Source organism: Pinus tabuliformis, chromosome Q (genome assembly GCF_031772625.1).
Source record: "Pinus tabuliformis cultivar Carrire ecotype Pingquan chromosome Q, CPIR1, whole genome shotgun sequence".
NCBI classification, from domain to species: Eukaryota; Viridiplantae; Streptophyta; class Pinopsida; order Pinales; family Pinaceae; genus Pinus; species Pinus tabuliformis.
In genome coordinates, this window is record NC_142296.1 from 1,138,767,495 (window position 1) to 1,138,787,633 (window position 20,139).

General features: G+C 35.1%; 1 pseudogene; it reads right to left on the bottom strand.

Annotated features, from left to right (window-relative positions):
• Positions 1-8,911: 8,911 nt before the first annotated feature.
• On the bottom strand, positions 8,912-19,890 carry LOC149223574 (OBERON-like protein; annotated as a pseudogene).
• Between the last annotated feature and the right edge of the window lie 249 nt (positions 19,891-20,139).

A 20,139-nucleotide genomic window follows, 5' to 3' on the forward strand; every position in this document is an offset into this window, starting at 1 on the left:
GGAATGATTTCCATCCATATCAACCATGTTGTCTAAGCCAATCGAAATTTTGTTTCCCCTTCCAACTATCCATTTGAGGTTGTTGCAAAGCCAAGGGCGGACTTTCATCATGTTGCACCGAATCTTCCTAGGGGCACCCGCTCTTACCCAATCCTCTAGGAATGTGTTATTCAAATATTTTTCACTAATTATGTTTTTCCAAAGGCCACTACCCACCAAGGCCCTCCATAGGTTTGTTGTGAGCAGAGCACAATTGATGACATATGTGTCCTTAATGCCCCAACCACCATATCCATGTGGTTTACAAATATAGGCCAATGAGGACATATGGAATTTCTTCTTGTCTCCAATATCGGACCAAATGAAATCATCTATGAATGAGTTGATTCTGCGAATGATAGCCATGGGAAGGAAGAATAAATGTGTCCTATACACATATATACTCTGAAGGGATTCCTTCGTCATGATCATTCTCCCACCCAAGGAGAGCCACTTGTTTTCCCATCAAGATAATTTTCTTTTTATCCAAGATTCAATTCTAGTCCTCTCTCTCATATTTGCAAGGCTTCAGGAAAAAATCCAAGTATTTGAACCCTTATGCAAGGGGTTTAACATTAATTCCAAATAGATCAACAATTTTTTTAATCTATGGATCCTTCACTTTTCTAGAAATCAACTCTGATTTATCTTTATTAATGTACACTCATGAGGATCTACCAAACTTGTCAAGTCTTTGTGAGAATATGATCCATTCAACCAAATTGACCTCCCCAATCCCAATAACATCATCCACAAACATTAAGTGTGACAGGGAAATGTTTGTGGATAATATTAGTCCCTTAATACAACCCTCTCACTACAAGAAAAAAGGTCATTGGTGACAGTCGAAAAATGTCACCATAAGCTCATTGGTGAGGGTCAAAAGAGCCTTCGTCACCAAAAACTGAACATCACTAAAGGTGCTGTCCCAAAAAATATAGGAGTTGTCGTGACATTCAAGGTATGTCACCAATAATGGTTTATAATGATGGATAGTGACCACAAACATTAGTCTTTGTCCCCAAAAAATTGAACGTCACCAAAAGTGTAGGTGTTGTGGTGACATTCAAGGTTCACCATGAAAAATGATTATAATGATGGATAGTGACCGTCCCCATTTCATATGAACAATAATGATTTTTTGTGATGGATATTTCATGGTCGTCGTTATTGATGCATATATATGGCGACGTTCATCGATCATCACCATTTCATATTTTGGTGAAGGTCACCGTTTATGTACTTTTGTCAAGGAATGAAATATAATGTTGGATATGTAATATTAATTTTGTTAATATAAGGTATATGGGTTTTGAAATAAGGTATATGGATTTTGAGTACCCAAGGTGTTTTGAGATATTATGGGGTGAAAAGGTTAGTGAAAGTTTTTGGGTAAAAATTTGACTATGTTTAAAGAGTTAGTATGGTTTTAGGTCGGGCTAATGTGGTCCATGTCAGTCAAGTTTAGAGATTTTTGATCAATCTATTTAAACCACATGTTAGATGTGCCACTCATCTCATAACTGCATGCAAGTTAACGTTGTACAAAAAAAGGTGAGTGTGTCCTACTAGTGTGTAAGCGAGCGCAACATTACGAACCGTCCAAACACAGTCTCAGAGGGATAACAGAAGATAAAAATTGAAAGGGAAAGATTCAATTAAGCACTGAACTCAAGCTCTATTACAGGAGCAAACAACACTGCAAAACTTGGAATCAATCAAATCATCGAAAGCTGAAAACAATTATTACATATTTAATTTTGGGCAAATGGCAAAAGAAATTTACCAACAAAGTCCTCGCAAATTAAATTATGATATTAACTCAAATTAACAGTGTTTATTTATAACTATCCTGACAAATCATAGTCTAGACAATTTGTAGGACTTTTCAACATATTATCAGGATGATACAACACACACGTTGCTCATAGTTTTTTTTTTTTTTTTTTAATATATTTTTATTTCTGACAAATAATTTATAAACCCTAATAAATATTTTAAAAATTTAAAAATTTTAATGAGTAAATATTCAATTTAATATATATCTATTTCAAAACTTTAATAAATTTATCTAATTAATTGAAAGTCAAATAAATTTGACTATAAACCAATTACAATATGTGTGCCTTCGGGCAAGTATAAAAATATAGAGTATGCTAAGGGTACCCTATTCAACACATGCTTTGTATGGGATGGACTCTACTCCTCCAACGTGCTTCAAGTTCTAAAACCGTATGTAGTTTTTTGAAATAAAATTAAGTCGCAAGTTGTTGTATAATATTCTAATGTGGATGTTGCTTCCATTTCATAAATATTTATTGATTCATAAAGCAAAGATGCTTAGAATGGTGTCTTAATAAGTTGGAATTGTTTAGTGGATGTTGTTTCCATTTCAGAAGTATTTATTAATTCATAAAGCGAAGAATCTTAGAATGGTGTCTTAATAAGTTGGAATTGTTTAGTGGATGGTAGTAATGTGGATGTTGATTCCATTTCATAAGTATTTATTAATTCATAAAGCAAAGACGGTTATAATGGTGTCTTAATAAGTTGGAATTGTTGAGTGGATTGTAGTAATGTGGATGTTGTTTCCATTTCATAAGCATTTATTTAATTCATAAAGCAAATATGCTTAGAATGGTGTCTTAATAAGTTGGAATTGTTTAGTGGATTGTAGTAATGACATATGGAATAGAATTACCAAGTTCATTCTTTTAAACCCTAATTAGACATTCAATAATTTTAGGAGTAAAGGTGGAAGAGTATGATTTATTAATAAATTATATGAATTAGAATAGCTTTGTGTGTTATATTAATAATGGATATGGAAGGACATTGTGAAGTGCATTATTTTAACCCATAAAACGAAAAACCAACCGAGATATTCTTGGCCACAGCGATGGCCAACAATGCTTAGTGGAGGTTGGGACAATCCATTCACTGGCTTCTTGTTTCAAATAGATGGTCAACTCTCAGTTGGCTAATTGTTAAGTAATTCTATTAAGGATGGGTGCTAATATGGTTTATTTTTTTGAGTTAGGACACTCTTTACTACTGAGCGGAGGCGATACTCACCACTCTCTTGTATTATAGATCTTCACACATGGTGTTGTCAAGTGAGTTCGATGTTGGAGCTAAAGATCGCTATCCTTGGAAACCAAACATGAACATTAAAGCTTTATGATCACTTGACGCCCATTTTCACAGGCTACTCTCCTAAGAACATACATGGTCCCTTCTTCAATTTCAAACCAGGTATGTGTCAATAGCATGCAATTCCCTAAATCTAAATATATTACAAAGCCAACCTTCAATCTGGACAAATGTGTAAGCCCTAGACAAATTTAAATAATTATATATATATATATATATAATCAAGGATACCAATTGCGCAATAGGTCAAGGCCTTCCTTCTGCTCTGGCAAATTTACTTGTGACTAAGATCGGGGTTATTGTAGATAGAATACCAAGCACACAACAAGTCGGTGTTTGAGTCCGGGTCAGGGCCTTCATTTTGCTCTTGTAAATTTACTTCCGACTTTTGTTTTCACGGAGAAAAAACAACCATTTTTGCATCAAGAAAAGAAAAAATTGTTACATTCATCCAAGGTACAAACAACTACAAATACCTACAATAGCTCTAGATGGACCAACTCGTCCAGAAAGCATGTACATCAAATAGAATTAGGAAGAAAACCCGACCCATCAGATGAGAGCCACTTTGATTCAAAAAATGGTTGTATATGATAGCAAAGAAAATTGGAAGAGACAGAGGCCCCATACAATAGCAGAACATGGGAATGTCTAAGCATCCATAAAACAGCAGAACAGGGGAAATTATGAGCATTAAGCAAAAATGAAGTGTCCAGAACTAGACACTAAACCTTGTAGACAATCAAAATGTATATGCCCAAGATGAACCGATGGCCCATGCTTGGAGACTTGATCTGCTAAGGTGTTTTTCTCTTGGAATATATGGCAGATGAAAAAAAAATCAAAAGAGGTCTGCATAGTGGATATTCGTCCCATCCAATGGCTTAAAGATGCATTGTCAAGGGAGTAGCCACCTTGAACTCAATCTATAGTCACTTTGGAATCCCTAAAAATGGTGATCTCATCCACCGCTAACTGTAAAGCACATCTTAGGACTCCGAGGGAAAGAACCTCAGCCCGCGAGTTAGTACCAAAACCACCAGACCAAAAAAAGTGATAATGATCAGTAGGAGATAGGGAGATGACAATTCCACGCCCAAAACCACCCACCCAGAGGCAAAATTAAATAAACATCTTGGAAAGCTATGTCCCATATCTTTGGAAGTCCTGACACTCTTTTTTTTGTTGCGAGAGAGAGATCCAATGTCCAAAAAATATTCAACAGTTTTGAGAGAAGTTTGCCTCAGATTTGGGAAAGTGTTGTCAAAGATGCATGCATTTCGACTTCACCAGATAGCCCAGAATAAATACAGAGGTATTGACCTATATAATTTGTTGTGTCTGGCCCAAGATGGAGGTTATGTCCACGGTGTTATTAATATTAAGCAAAGAAGTGATCTCCTCCCAAACACCAAGGGCCTAGGGACACACCAGGAAAATATCTACAACATTCTCCTCCACAAATATACAAAGTGGACAGACTCCAAGGCCCACGAAACCTATTTTGGTAAGGTTGTCCCACATAAGAATACGATTGTGGGCAACAAGCCAGGAAAAACATTTCATCTTTGCCAGAATCTCCCATTTCCACATCTGGGCCAGTCAAAAGGAGCAAGGATCAGGCACATGCTTTTTAGTGATATAATAGTAAGATTCCTTGGCCGAAATTTCCCTACTCTGATTTGTACCGACCCAAGTGATATGATCCTCTTTGTTAGCAAGCACAATTCCCACTTGTATAAGGTTGGAGTGGATGGAATCCCATTCGTGATGTAATTCCAATAGTAAATCCAACTCTACAACTTGAATCCAATAAGTAGAGGGGAAAAAATAGTTATGCATAACCCCAATGTGTGAGAGAGTTAAAATATTTATGTTGTGCAGATGGTGGATGATAGGAAAGGAGAAGGAAATATCCAGGTGGGTATTGGTGGCCATCCGCCTATTCCACCTAGACCCCCCAGTGAGTTTCATCTGTTTCCTTAATTATAGCACAATTTATTATTTTTGGCAACGTTTCAGGTCCTAAACTTCTGAAGCCATTTTCAGGGCCTAAACGACATTTTTTGGGCAAAAATAGCAATCAAAGATTGTTATGGCTTTCGCGTCAACAACCATAGTCCTTGGAGATTTATTTCTAATGAGGTATCATACGCATCAAGCAGAGATAATATGACCAAGTTACAACCTCGGGAAGTTGGCTGCCCAATTAACCCCAACAAGGCCCATAAACTCTTGGTGTTACATCTCCTCGGATAAGGGTTTTGTTTGTTTAGGGTTTTCTCTTATTGCTCAATAATAAAAATTACCTTGAGCCTAATTATAACTCAATTTAGAGGCATGTAGCCGCCACATCTCTTCTCAAAGATAAGATACCATCGCCTAAGCTAGTCTTATTTCCATTATGTTTGTAAGCATATTCCAACATTTGATAATAATGAAATGAAGTGTTATTTATGCTCCATATCTGTATTTATGGTTATATATGTAATTTGTTGTGTTCATGTTTAAATCCAGATCAGGGAATGATTTCCATCCATACTGACCATGTTGTCTAAGCCAATCAAAATTTTGTTTCCCCTTCCAACTGTCCATTTGAGGTTGTTGCAAAGCCAAGGGCGGACTTTCATCATGTTGCACCAAATATAGGAGGTCGAAATCTTCATAGGGGCACCCGCTCTTACTCAATCCTCCAAGAATGTGTTATTCAAATATTTTTCACTAATTATGTTTTTCCAAAGGCCACTACCCACCAAGGCCCTCCATAGGTTTGTTGTGAGCAAAGCACAATTAAAGACATATGTGTCCTTAATGCCTCAACCACCATATCCATGCGTTTACAAATATAGACCAATGATGACATATGGAATTTCTTGTTGTCTCCGATATCGGACCAAATGAAATCATCTATGAATGAGTTGATTCTGTGAAATATAGCCATGGGGAGGAAGAATAAATGTATCCTATAGACATATATACCCTAAAGGGTTGCCTTCGTCATGATCATTCTCCCACCCAAGGAGACCCACTTGTTTTCCCACCGGGATAATTTTCTTTTGAATTTATCCAAGATTCAATTCTAGTCCTCTCTCTGGTATTCGAAAGACTTCAGGAAAAATCCAAGTATTTGAACCCTTATGCAAGTGGTTTAACATTAATTCCAAATATATCAGCAATAATTTTAATCTATGGATCCTTCACTTTTCTAGAAATCAACTCCAATTTATCTTTATTAATGTATAGTCCTGAGCCCCTACCAAACTTGTCAAGTCTTTGTGAGAATATGATCCATTCAACCCAATGACATCATCCACAAACATTAAGTGTGACAGGTAAATGTTTGTGGATAATATTAGTCCCTTAATACAACACTCTCACTACAAAAAAAAAGGTCATTGGTGACAATCGAAAAATGTCACCATAAGTTCATTGGTGAGGGTCAAAAGAGCCTTCGTCACCAAAAATTGAATGTCACCAATGGTGTTGTCACAAAAAATATAAGAGTTGTCATGACGTTCAAGGTATGTCACCAATAATGATTTATAATGATGGATAGTGACCATCACCATTTCATATGAGAAATGATGACAAACATTAGTCTTTGCCCCCAAAAAATTGAACGTCACCAAAGGTGGTGTCACCAAAAGTATAGGTGTTGTGGTGACATTCAAGGTTCATCATGAATAATGATTATAATGATGGATAGTGACTGTCACCATTTCATATGAACAATAATGATTTTTTTTATGGATATTTCATGGTCATCGTTATTGATGCATATATATGGCGACGTTCATTGACCATCACCATTTCATATTTTGGTGAAGGTCAAAAAATGTCACCATAAGCTCAATCGTGATGGTCAAAAGAGTCTTTTTCACTAAAAATTGAATGTTATTAGTGATGTATATATATGGTGCCATTTGTTGACTGTCACCATTTAATATTTTGATGAAGGTCGAAAAATGTCACCATAAGCTCATGGTGATGGTCAAAAGAGCCTCCATCACCAAAAACTAATAGTCATCATTCCATATGAATATCAAGGCATGATGGAATTGAACCACCAACCTCCTTCTTGTAAAGCAAGTCCTCTCCATTGAGCTATCACCCTTTAAATAATTATACCTTGAAACTTTATAGATTGTAAATTCTACAACTCTCAATAAATTATAAAACTTTGTAAACTCTTGGAAAATATTTAACTAAACAAACAAAATAACATCGAAGTTACATGTCCCTACTTAATGGTTATGGAAGTTATGAAATGTGAGTGGAGGGAAAATTACTTTTGTGTCAAATATTCAAATTGTTTAGTTGAATACTCAATTAGAAGTGAAATATTGAAGATATTTAGTGTATAAATGACCTGTAATTATCAAAATTAAAATATGAAATTACACTAAAAATAGTTTTTTCACCTTGCGAATCATGTAAATTTGTTGTGACAACATAAAAATTTGCCTCTAAAACATTGATTTGTGTGTCAAAAAGAAAAAGAAGAGAGTACATATGATGCAATTATAAATAATGAGTTACATGTCTGAATCCTAATTGGGAGTGCTTCTCATTATTAATTAACTCAAGATGTTAAAATAAATGATCAATAACAATGATCCTAAAATGTAACCACTAAACATATGTTAAAATTGTAAGCACAAAGTTTGGCTAATATTTGTTACACCAAAAAAATATTCAAGGGGCATTCAAACACTTCCAAATCCACACCAAACACAAGTATCCAAAGATGCAATTGCATGGATACAAACAAATCACTCTCTACCTCTCAATGATAACTATGTCCTCCCACAAACACTTCAACTAGCAAAGGGGTGTCAAGACAAAAACCTCAATATATATATATATATATATATATATATATATATATATATATATATATATATAATACAAAAATACACTGCATTCCCCCTCTACCTTTATAGAATAGATCTAGGGGAATAACAAAAAGATCTATAGAGAATAGGACTAGAAATTGCCCCTAAAGGTGCAAAGATACACCGAAGGAGTCGAATATGTTTGCCCATCCCAAGCTTGCAGAGAGACACCTTTGATGTAATTGCGTTGTTTTGTCTCCATGTAGCTAAAAAGAGGTTAAATTCTCTTGAGAAAAAATTGTTGCAAAGTCTTCCATTAGCATCCAAGGTTCGATCCTTCTCTCCCCAAACTATTAGAATGTCCTGTTTGATTTCATGGAAACACAAAAACCTTAAGTTTCCATCAAGAATTACAAACATCAATAATTTGAAACAAATGGATACATTAATGTATCCTTATTTAATATTTGAAAAAAATGGATACATTAGTGTATCCTTATTTAATATTTTGGAATGCTGAATTTATTTTGATTGCATATTTTTAAAATAATTACACTACAGTGTGCTCAACTGTTTGACCTCATTGCTGTCTATTGGGATATTCCCAGCATTACAATCTGGATAAGGATAAAAATTTTGAAATGCCACATATAGCACCTAGGTTAAACAATTGACTTAGTTCAGACAACATAGAGGTTAACTATTTGACCTCACTGGTATTTATTGGGATATTCTAGCATTTACGATATTTGGAAAGGATAGGCATTTTGGAATTCCAATACAACAACTAATTCAAACAATTAACCTCCCTTCTTCTTCTGTCCCTAAAATTCTATCCATCCAATTTCATAATATTTATGAAATCTACAATCATGGAGCACATACTAATTGTACACCATTAAATCCAATGTATCATAAAGAAACTGTCCATCTGATTTCATAATATTTCTGAAATCTACAATCATGGAGCACATACTAATTGTACACCATTAAATATAATATATCGTAAAGAAACAAACTTGGTTTACTGTGGGCAGTAAGTGTGAATTCTTTGAACCAATGACAATAGCATTCAACAACTCTAGTCTCTTCTCTCTGTTTCCTCCTATGGTCTACCAAGCATTCAAATTCAAATTAAACAAAATAAATTAACAAATTAAACATAATAACTTAACATTTCGTTCCAAAGGAAACAACCAAACAATACCTGAAGGAGGTCCTCATATATACAAGTTGGAAGCCATGGCATCTTGTAAAATGTAATATTCATGCCTTTTCTCATGTCTCCAGAATTGTTGGGAATCAGAACGTCTTTAATGTCATCGGAGCCCAACTCTTTGAGAAGAATATTGTTTGTCGACGACGTCATGCAAATTGTTGAGCTGATGATAATTAGGTGTTGGATGAGATTAGGGTATTTGTGCGCCATCCAGAAGGCAATGAAGCCACCGTAGTTGTGCCCCACCACGATCACACTCTGCACCCCAAGATATTCCACCATACTCTTCATGCACTCTGCTTGAAAGAGCTCAGTGTGCTCAGAGCTCGTGGTGGTGGAGTTCCCGAAGAATAGGAGGTCCGGGATGAGGAGATCGAAGTGCTTCCCGAGCTCACAAATTTGGGTATCCCATCCCAAGAGGGCATTTGCTCCGAAACCATGAAAAAGAAGGAGATTTGGTCATTGATTCCCAAGTACATTATATGAATTTTTGTATCCAAGGGCCTGCAACATAAAATCTTTAGCATTTATAACAAACCCACAAATGGCATGTATGAATATTTGGAGAGAAGAATGTCACAAAAAAGAAATATCTCCATCCCTGTAAAAGTGAAACAAGCTTAAAAAAATCTAAATATCACAATGAAATGCAATTTCCTTCAAAATAAAGATACTATTTAGCATTTTAGTTCAAAAGGTTTCTAAACAATATTTTTATAACTCTTTCAGTTGGGACAAAATGCTTAAGACTTGCTACATGGGTTTATAAGCATGACAAAGCCAAAATGTAAGGAAAAAAAGTAGAGAATTTAAATGGCATAGTATGCTTAAAATCTGAATATTATGCATCAAAAGAATTTATATAAAAATAAAAATTTCCATGTGTTGGAAAAACCAAACCTTGAAAGAAATGTTGCATCACACTTTGCAAACTACAGCCTCATCAGCAGCTCCAGTCTTCAAACTTTCCAATAATTCTTCAGACTTCCAAAATAGTTTTCTACCCCTGGAGTCCTCACTTCCATGAAATATCCTCTAAATACCATCAAAACCCTTCATGAGGGCTTTCCTATCTCAATCAGGGGCAAGCTAAGTCACCTGGTTCGTGTTCATGATCGAAATCGATAACAATAAAGTTTGAAAACAAATTGTCTAACCAATATGATTGATAAAATTCACCATTTAATTCAAATGTGTGTGTATATATATATATATATATATATTCATTTTTTAATTATATAATTTTACTAATATAATTTTTATAATTATAAAAATAAATTTCAAAATTTATAATTATAATTGATATAACTTCAAGTTTAATATATATAAAGTTAAACTAACTTACAACCTAAAAACACTATTGTACTTTCTATTAATTTAGAACCTTAATAAAAAAGTATTTGTATTTTATGTTAATTTATATATTAAATTTATATATCATAGAAGTTGATTTTATTTAATTTAAAATACTCACCAAAGATACAGTACTGTAAATTCGCGGTTGTGAGCATGGGCATGGTCAGAGGCACCCAATATGCAAGTGCGTAATGAGCAAGTCAACCCGGTTGCCCAAAGAAGATAACACTCTTTGATAACCCTATGAATTTTGGTGAGCCACACCGTGTGAAAACCTTAAAATATGTAAAACTGTAAACCATAAAGTTGAATAGGGTATTCCTTTAGTTATGAGTAATGCGAGAATTTTTCAAAAATTCTAAAGTAAATTTAGCTCCACTTCTACATGAAACGGTATTTTTTTCCTTTCAACTGAATTTAATGGGCGAATTTGAACGAATTTGTTCATCCTTTCTTGAAATTTGGCCAATTTCAAATTTAATCATAGAATGTAGCTGGATGTGGTGACTATGGGGAAAGCGCTGAAACATATCCTTCACCCATCCTTCATCCTCTAAACATTGTATCCAAGAGCATGCTGCATAAAATCCTTAGAATTTATAACAAACTCACAAATGGCGTGCATGAATATTTGGAGGGAAGGATGTCACACAAAAGAAAATGTCTCCATCTCTGTAAATTACAAGAAGTTTCAAAAAATAGCAGTGAAGTGTAATTTCTTTCAAAATTAAGGTTCTATTTAGCATTTCCATTCAAAAGGTGGTGTTTTACTACAAGGTTCAGCCTACCTTGTCTTATAACCACACACGCAAGTAGTAGATTCAATTGACATTTCTAAACAGTGTTTTTATAACTCTTTTGGTTGGGCCAATATGCCTAAGACTTGCTACATGGGTTTATAAGCATGACAAAGACAAAATGTAAGGAAATAAAATAGAGAATTTAGATGGTATAGTATGCTTACCAACTGAATTTTGTGCATCAAAATTATTTATATAACAAAAAAATTTGCCATCAAGGGGCCGAGTATCATTGTCTTGCTAGAAGGGTCGAGCTCAAGGTTGGGGAGGCAAATATGGAGATTGTTTCTAGTTCCCAAGCATTGGATTCAAGAAGGATGAAATTATAGCCTATAGGAGAGATATTATTTAGCTAATAAGAAGGAGACTAAGTCTCTTATTCATTGGCATGATTTTCTGTGTGGTTTGGGTGAGATACTAGTCCAGTGTGGAGGTTAGGTTTTATTTCGTGTGGGGTTGTGATTTAATGCATAATAGTGAACCAAAATACTTGTTAACTCCCCTGCTATGTGAGTTACATCAAAGGGACACAATTCCCTTCTATTTTTTGTGTGGGTTGCCTCTTTTTTGAAGAAGGGTTTGGGCATATAAACTGAGCACTATTTGTTAAACGTTCCTCATGCCATTGACTGAATATATTGAAGAGAAGGGGTTGTGTTTGATTGATGGATGTAGCACACATTTTGTACGATTTTAACCTCCATTGGCCTATCTTTTGTCTTTATGCATGGGTGTGAAGACAAATTGAATATCAGTGAGTTTATTTTGGTTGTTAGCATGTTCATGGGCCAAGTTCTTCTTTTGTTTTCAGCTGAGTAAATCCACCCTTGTTGATCGTGGATTTTCTCCTTAAGATTAGGTGGGTCCTATGCATTGTGGCAGCATTTTGGGTTGCAGAGAATGAGTTCCATAGGTGCATGTAGAAGGGACATTATTATCAGATCATGGAGAATGTTTCAGTGAAGCCTAGGCATCAAGTTTTTTGGGTTATATTGCTGCTGATAAGTGGCGACGAGATGTTTATGAAAGCATCAACCACGTGGCCATTTAGGAAGCTATGTTATCAATGTATTAAGGTTGGATCAACATTCTTGTATGACTGATATTTCACTGATATATTATGAAAAACAAGTCAAGGTTCTTTGTTGTGTTCTCATCATATATTTTCCCTTATAGAAAATTAATATGGTGGTTGTGTACCCTTCAATTTGCTTTAATATCAGTCATAATAGTGTTATGTGTTATTTTTCTGAGTCTTACATACTGTTCTATTCACTAGAATGAAGTCTGGTTCATGTTTATGTAACTCCAAATTGATTGCAAGTTAAAAAGGACACCTACATCAATTTACTCACTAAGTTTTGACAAAATAGTTCACTAAAAGACTCATTGAAACTTCGTAAAAACTCAGAAATTTTAAGTGAAAACTACAAAAATTTCAAGTGGTAACATTAGACTAAATGATTATAGTAGTATAAGAGCATCTTGGCCAGTTGTGGGCCTAAAGACAAGTGAACCAGAGGAATAAATTGAAGGTATCATGGAAAATATGGAGGGTATAATAGCAGCTAGATGGCAGCAAAGGACAACACATGAATTGATAAACGGTATGCTAGAACTACCCTAGAAGTGGAAAAACTCATGGAAACATGCCTACTAGCAAGGAAAGAAGAGAAAAATTGCAAGCCCCAATCTTGATACCCTGATGAGGAAAATGTAGTTGAGGATCCTAACAGAACTGAAGATTTAATGCATTCAGTTGAAGAGACAGACTTGAATGCAGCTGATTCCGTATTAATAGGGAATTCAAATGTAGTTGAAGCTCTAAAAGGCACATCTAAAGGGAGCAAGGACACAATGGATAGTGATTTTGGAGGAAGATACACCCAAAGGGATTTCCACTTGAATGATCAAAGCTTTCTAAGGCAACAAGGCATGGGTTTTATCCTAATGAAAGGGTTATTTTGCAAAACAAGCAAGTTGGGCTACCAGAGGTTAATAACATTTCATCTAGAGAACTGATTGTTATCAATGTAATTTCATCCAATATCATTTTGAGTATGATAGACAAGGAAACTAGTACTACTTCCAGAGTAATAGAATGTACCCCTAAGTCATGCAGTGAATAATGCAGAAAGAACAAAACAATTTTAATGTCTAATTTTGTGGGAGGTGATAGAACTCAGCTTATCATGGATCATGTATTTTTATCTACAAATGAACAAATTTTATCAAATACAATAGAAGGGAGGCAAAAAAGAAGTTGGACAACCACTGTGTTTGATCGAGGCAAAAATAGGGATGTTAGAATTATGTGGGAACTTCACAAAGTAGCCTTTGGTGAAACCAAAGACGGTGTGAATGAAACTAATGTAGAGTTTCTCATGATTTTCTCTAATGCTAAAGAGAGGGATCGATCTAGTATATCTCCTACCTTTTCTCTGAGTACAAAATCAAGGGGAAAATTCTTTTCAAAAACAATACGTAAAGCAAATAAGTGTTTGGAGATGGATGTTCCCTTGGGATCCAAATGTCATGTTAATTCTGACATGGTTAAACCTATTTTTAAAGTCGATGATGAAAAGGATTATCCACAATTGAATCCACTTGTTTTTTTAAGCCTTAACATTGAGCTCATTCCATTTACTAATCCGAATTGTGCTACTAAAACACTATATCAATTTGAAAATCATTCAAGGCAGGCAATAAACATTGTGTAACAAATCACCATGGAAGATGTAACACTACTATCCATCAACTATTTTATCCACAGAAACCCTCATTTAAAACTATGTCACCTGAATGCACCAGTGAGGTACAATTCTATAATGGACAAATTGTAGTGTTTACTGTTAATAATCAGAAAGATTCCTTGGTAGCTGACCATGCTCCAATATACCATGGGATGCCCCCATTTATGCCTTTCCATACTTTGGTATCTGAGATGGACCATGATGAAAATTGCTTTGACATTGTCTCCTCATCAAGATTAGAAATAGATTCTGGTAAAATGCGCCTTCTTGTAGGGTGTAATGGGGAACAGATTGCAGACCATATTCCTTATTCAATGTGGTTATATTCAAAGACATACAAACTTGCAGATGAAGAAGGGCCAGTATTGCGGCACAATGATATACTAGGTTTCAAAATCGCTCCCCTTCCATTCATGCTGGATGGGAGATTAATCTCAGCAATAAGCTACTTTCAGTTTGGTTCTATTGCCAGTGCTAGAACAATGTGGCCAAGCACAAAAGAAGGACAAACGAGGCAACATAATGATACTTTTGTCCCTTTTATGTACAAAGTTTAATATGAGGCAGCAAAGAATGAAATGCAAGTGGTCATTATTCATTAATATGGACTAACAGTTAGCTGGGGCACAATCGTTGCACTCCCTTCTCAAGTTCTCCTAGCACCATCCCCAGATCAAATGGCTGACAGGAGAAAAGAAATTATTATACTTATCAAGGTTTACTTTTTTATGGATGGGATTCAATTACATTCTACCACCCTTGGAAGAAGAATAATAAGGATTAATGAACCCCTTCCTGGGTTGTCTAACTTAAAAGGTGTTCTGATGCCATACTACAAGGGGAATGTTCTTTTCTCATTGAAGAAACTTTTGCTGGGAAATGGAGATGCTGTCTCCATTCTTTTTTATTTCTCAAGAATCTACATAGATGAATGGAAGGACTTCCTAGGACAATCAAGTTGTGAGACAGAGGTTGATGTCTTAGAACAAAAAGATAAAGTGCAAAAGCCTTTGCATTGGACATTTAATAAAGGGCAAGTTCTAAGAAAGACAATCAAAGATTTGATGTACTACTAGGAAGCTGTAGAACTCCAGTGATTTTTGGATATGGGAAAGGATGAAGAAATTTTTGAAGGCTACAAGTTACAAAGGTATATTCAGGATGAGTACAAAAATAATCATAGATCAGTATCATCACAATTGAAAACAATGGAAGACCTTAAATTCACATATATTGTATCATTTAAATTGTATGGTACACATAAGAGATCTATTAATGATCGGGTGAAGAATATCTTGGGCCTTATGTTTACATACACATCTCCACTGATTTCTTATGTTGATGAAGAAAAAGATAGAGAGAAATATAAGTCCCCAGGGTTTTATTAATCATTCCTTGTTAAGGTTGTTGATCAGTTGGACCAGAAAATATATCGCATCAAACGTTCGGGACATGTTGTCCTTGGTGTAGGGAAGTTGGAAAATCAAAACTATGCTATTATTTTTACTCATAGTGAAGATCTGCAAATAATTGACATGAATCAAAACAACTATCTTGAAGGAGCTTTTAAGATGAGAAATTTGTTGCGGAAATATTTTGGAGACCATGGGGTGAAACCCCCAACAATTCATCATCTGAGAATGCACATCTGTATAAGCAGGAAGACAACATTGGTTCGAATTATATCAAATCAAGAGGTTAGTAATGTCACCATTTGTCAACGGCTACTAGCAAACCCACTTAAGGTACATTTCACCATGGGCATTTGGATCGCTTATCTCATATCACAAGAGGAGGTGTAAGCAAAGCATCGAAGATGACCAATTTGAGTGAGGATATTTTTGCTAGTCTTAATCCAACCCTACGCCAAGGAAATGTAATTAATCATGAATACATCCAAGTTGGTAGAGGTTGTGGTGTAGGACTTTATCAAAATTCTCTCCTTGAGTCAAATATGGCTAGTGGAAATGGTAAACAGACATTTAGTTTGTATATCTATAGATTCAGACATTGCTTTGACTTTTTCCAAATGAGATCATGCTATTGTACCACTGTGGGAATTTACTTTAGTACTCTGGTAACTGTGCTTACAGTGTGTGTCTCTATATGGCCATTTATATTTGGTCCTCAATGGACATGAAAAAAAGGTAGGGAGACAAGCAAACATATTACATGATATGGTTATGAAAGCATCTGCTACTACACAGTCTACTTTACAACTTAGAATGTTAATGGCTTTGCCTATGGAATTGGAGGTTTGCTTAAAATAGAGATTCTGCAATGATTTTGTAGTCATGCAGCCAAAACTAGCTCCTATATTCTTTACTTTCTCTCTGGGGACAAAGATTCATTACTGTCACAGTATGATTCATATTCATGAGTCACAAGAGAGTACATTACTTGAAAGAGCAACAAGCTACAGTGCTTCTATCTTTGTTGGTGTAGATATGCAAACTTTGGGTCATATGTCGTAGGGGTTCTCTAGACTTATTTGGGACCTAGGACTATAGGATGGATTTCTTGGGACAAGAAATCTTAGACGGGGAGGAGGGTCATGTTCACAAATTTTGTGAGTGCAAATTCAATAAGGAGTTTTGCCAATTTTGGAAATATTATTTTGTGAGAGAAGGAGAAACTATTATTTTAATGGGATGGTGGCAAAATAATATTTTATTGAGGAAGACAAATCCTTATTTTAATAAAATGATGGAAAATTAATATTTTATTGGAGAAGGGAGGATAATTATTATTTTATTAGAATGGCGGAAAATTATTATTTTATTCAAATGGCGGCAAAAGTGGAGAATGGGCCCCACGAATAAAATAATAGGGAAAAGGGAGAATCTAAAAGCTAGAAGGAGGCTCAATGGAGAATTATAAATAGAGGAGGGACTCAATTTCAATTCATTTGATTCTATCTATATCATTGATAAGTGAAGGGAGCTCAAGCGAGTTTAAGAGTTTCAAGCGAAACTCAAGCTAATTTCAGTGGACTTCGAGTGCCACCCTAGTTAGCTAATTGGGGAAGATTATATTAGATCTTCCATTGGTGCTCAATTGGTTTAGTTGTTTGATTCAATATTGAAGATCTGATCATAAATTGTTGCAAGGAATTTTTGACATTAAATTCTTATATTCACAGGTCTATTCTCCTACATCAAGGGGCCGAGTATCATTGTCTTGCTAGAAGGGTTGAGCTCAAGGTTGGAGAGGCAGATCTGGAGATTGTTTCTAGTTCCCAAGCATCGAATTCAAGAAGTACGAAATTATAGCCTATAGCAGAGGTCTTATTTAGCCAATAAGAAAGAGGTTGAGTCTCTTATTCATTGGCATGATTTTTTGTATGGTTTGTTGATTGCATAGCCACTATTGTGGGGTCGAGTTCACTCAGTGAAAGGGAAAGATATCATTCTAATGTGGAGGCTGCATTATATTTGGTGTGGGGCTATGATTTAATGCATAATATTGAACCAAAATACTTGTTAATACCCCTATTGTGTGAGTTACATCAAAGGGACACATTTCCCTTCTATCTGTTGTGTGTGTTGCCTATTTTTTGAAGAAGGGTTTGGCCATATAAATTGAGCACTATTTGTTGAACATTCCTCATTCCATTGATTGGATATATTGAAGAGAAGGGGTTGTGCTTGATTATTGGCTGTAGCATGCATTTTGGACAAGTTTAACCTCTGTTGGCCTCTCTTTTGTCTTTGTGCATGGGTGTGAATACCAACTGAATATCAGTGAGTTTATTGTGATTGTTAGCATGTTCATGGGCCAAGTTCTTCCTTTTTCTTTAGCTGTGTAAATCCACCCTGGTCGACTGTGGATTTTCTCCTTAAGATTGGTTGGGTCCTATGCATTGTGGCAACATTTTGGGTTGCAAAGAATGATTTCTAGAGGTGCATGTAGAAGGGACATTACTATCAGATCATGGACATCATTTCAGTGAAGCCTAAGCATCAAGTTTTTAGGTTTATATAGTTGTTGATAAGTGGGGATGAGTTGTTTATGGAAGCACCAAGCACATGGCCATTTGGGAAGCTATGCTATCAATGTATTAAGGATGGATCAACATTCTTGTATGATTGATATTTCACTCATATATTATGAAAAACAATTCCAGTTTCTTTGTTGTGTTCTCATCATGTATTTTCCCTTATTGAAAATTAATATGGTGGTTGTGTCCCCTTCCATTTTCTTTAATATCAGTCACAATAGTGTTTTGTGTTATTTTGTTTAGCCTTACATACTATTCTATTCACTGGAATGAAAACTAGTTCATGTTTATGTAACTGCAAATTGATTGCAAGTTAAAAAGGACACGTACATCAATTTACGCACTAAATATTGATAAAATAGTTCACTAAAAGACTCATTGAAAATCGATAAAAACTCAGAAATTTTAAATGAAAATTAGGAAAATTTCAGCTGCGAACATTACATCTTTCCTATCCCAATCAGGGGCACAATGCTGAAACACATCCTTCACCCGCCCTAATAGTTTTGATGTCCTCTCACAAGCCCTACACCTGAAAAACATTTTAGAGGACCCTGTACCACACTCCCGTATCCAGAATAGTCAATAAGTCAACATATAACATCATGATATGCATATTAAAAGGAATCAACACTTATTTTAAACACCTAAATATATCACAGCAAGGAGGCATATTGATAGTATTAGAATTTATTAACACATTGGCAGTAATGGAATTTGTTTAAATCCTCATCTAGATAGAATATGATAAACTTAAAATTATCTGACATAGAAACTGAAAATTTTATCAAACTTTATAAAACAAATATATATAATCTTTCAACATCATTTCAATTTTCAATATTTTTCAACTTTCAATGTTTTTCAGTTGTTTCTAAAATTGTAAATTCAACAAATAAGATTGATACTAAATACCATGGAATTTAAGAAACTTGTAATGCATAATTTTCAGTCCCAATTGGATATATTTCATATCCACCAGGTCAATGATTACAAGACACTAGGCTTAACTCTCTTCTCCAAAACCAACTTAACAAAAACAAGAAATAAAACTAAGTAGAAAACCTATAGGATTTGAAAACTCCTATATCCTCCACAAAAAAAGGTTAAAATATTGGTACCTATGCTTATTTGTCCAACACGGATTACACAATCTATGTGTGTCCAATGGGAACAAGTATCACAACCCACCCATCAACGAGTATTCACTTCAAAGTCAAATTTGCTGCAAATAATGCACATGAAAAGGCTACAGAATCCGTTCTTGGTGTGACAAATTTCAGAGCTATAATCATCCGCAGGAAGTTGACTCTGACATGTTATATTTCCACATCATTTGTAGGAAACGATCTCAATGAGGACCATTTGGGTGACACTAATATCTAGATGAAAAAATACTTGAATCCCTATTTTTATAGCAATAAATACTTCTAGTTCAACTATGTGCCCTGGACATCGACATAGGTGTAAGATCACTCCTACCTTACACAAGCTTTTTCAAAAGAGAAAATTCTTCAGTGTGTTGAAGACCTCTTGTGCCTTCAAGGATCACCCAAAGATATGCATCTAGATCTTCTAGAAATTCCTTTGGTTGTTCACGCATTCTATTTGCAATTACATCAAGCCTTCTCCCTGCTACATCTCGAAGCAAGATCTGATCTGAATTCACTACTCTATGTCCCATTTCCTTCCCTGAATATTCACTTTCTTCCAATGTTTCTTTCTACCTCTCCATTTCCTTCTTTCTACCTCCTCACATATTCCTTTGTGCGGCTCACATATCTCAAGTCTATAATAGTAGGAATAGGGACAAAACCTCAAGTTTCATATTTGGCATTTTGTATTTGTATTTTAGTTACAAACGTGCCATTTTTTAGATTCTTGGATTTCAAACAGTGAGACAATTTTCAGTCAGTCATAGGGCATGGTGTGAGCAGTGGAGGGGGGCAAAATTCTCTGGGGTATGTGTTTGTTTCAGATGTAC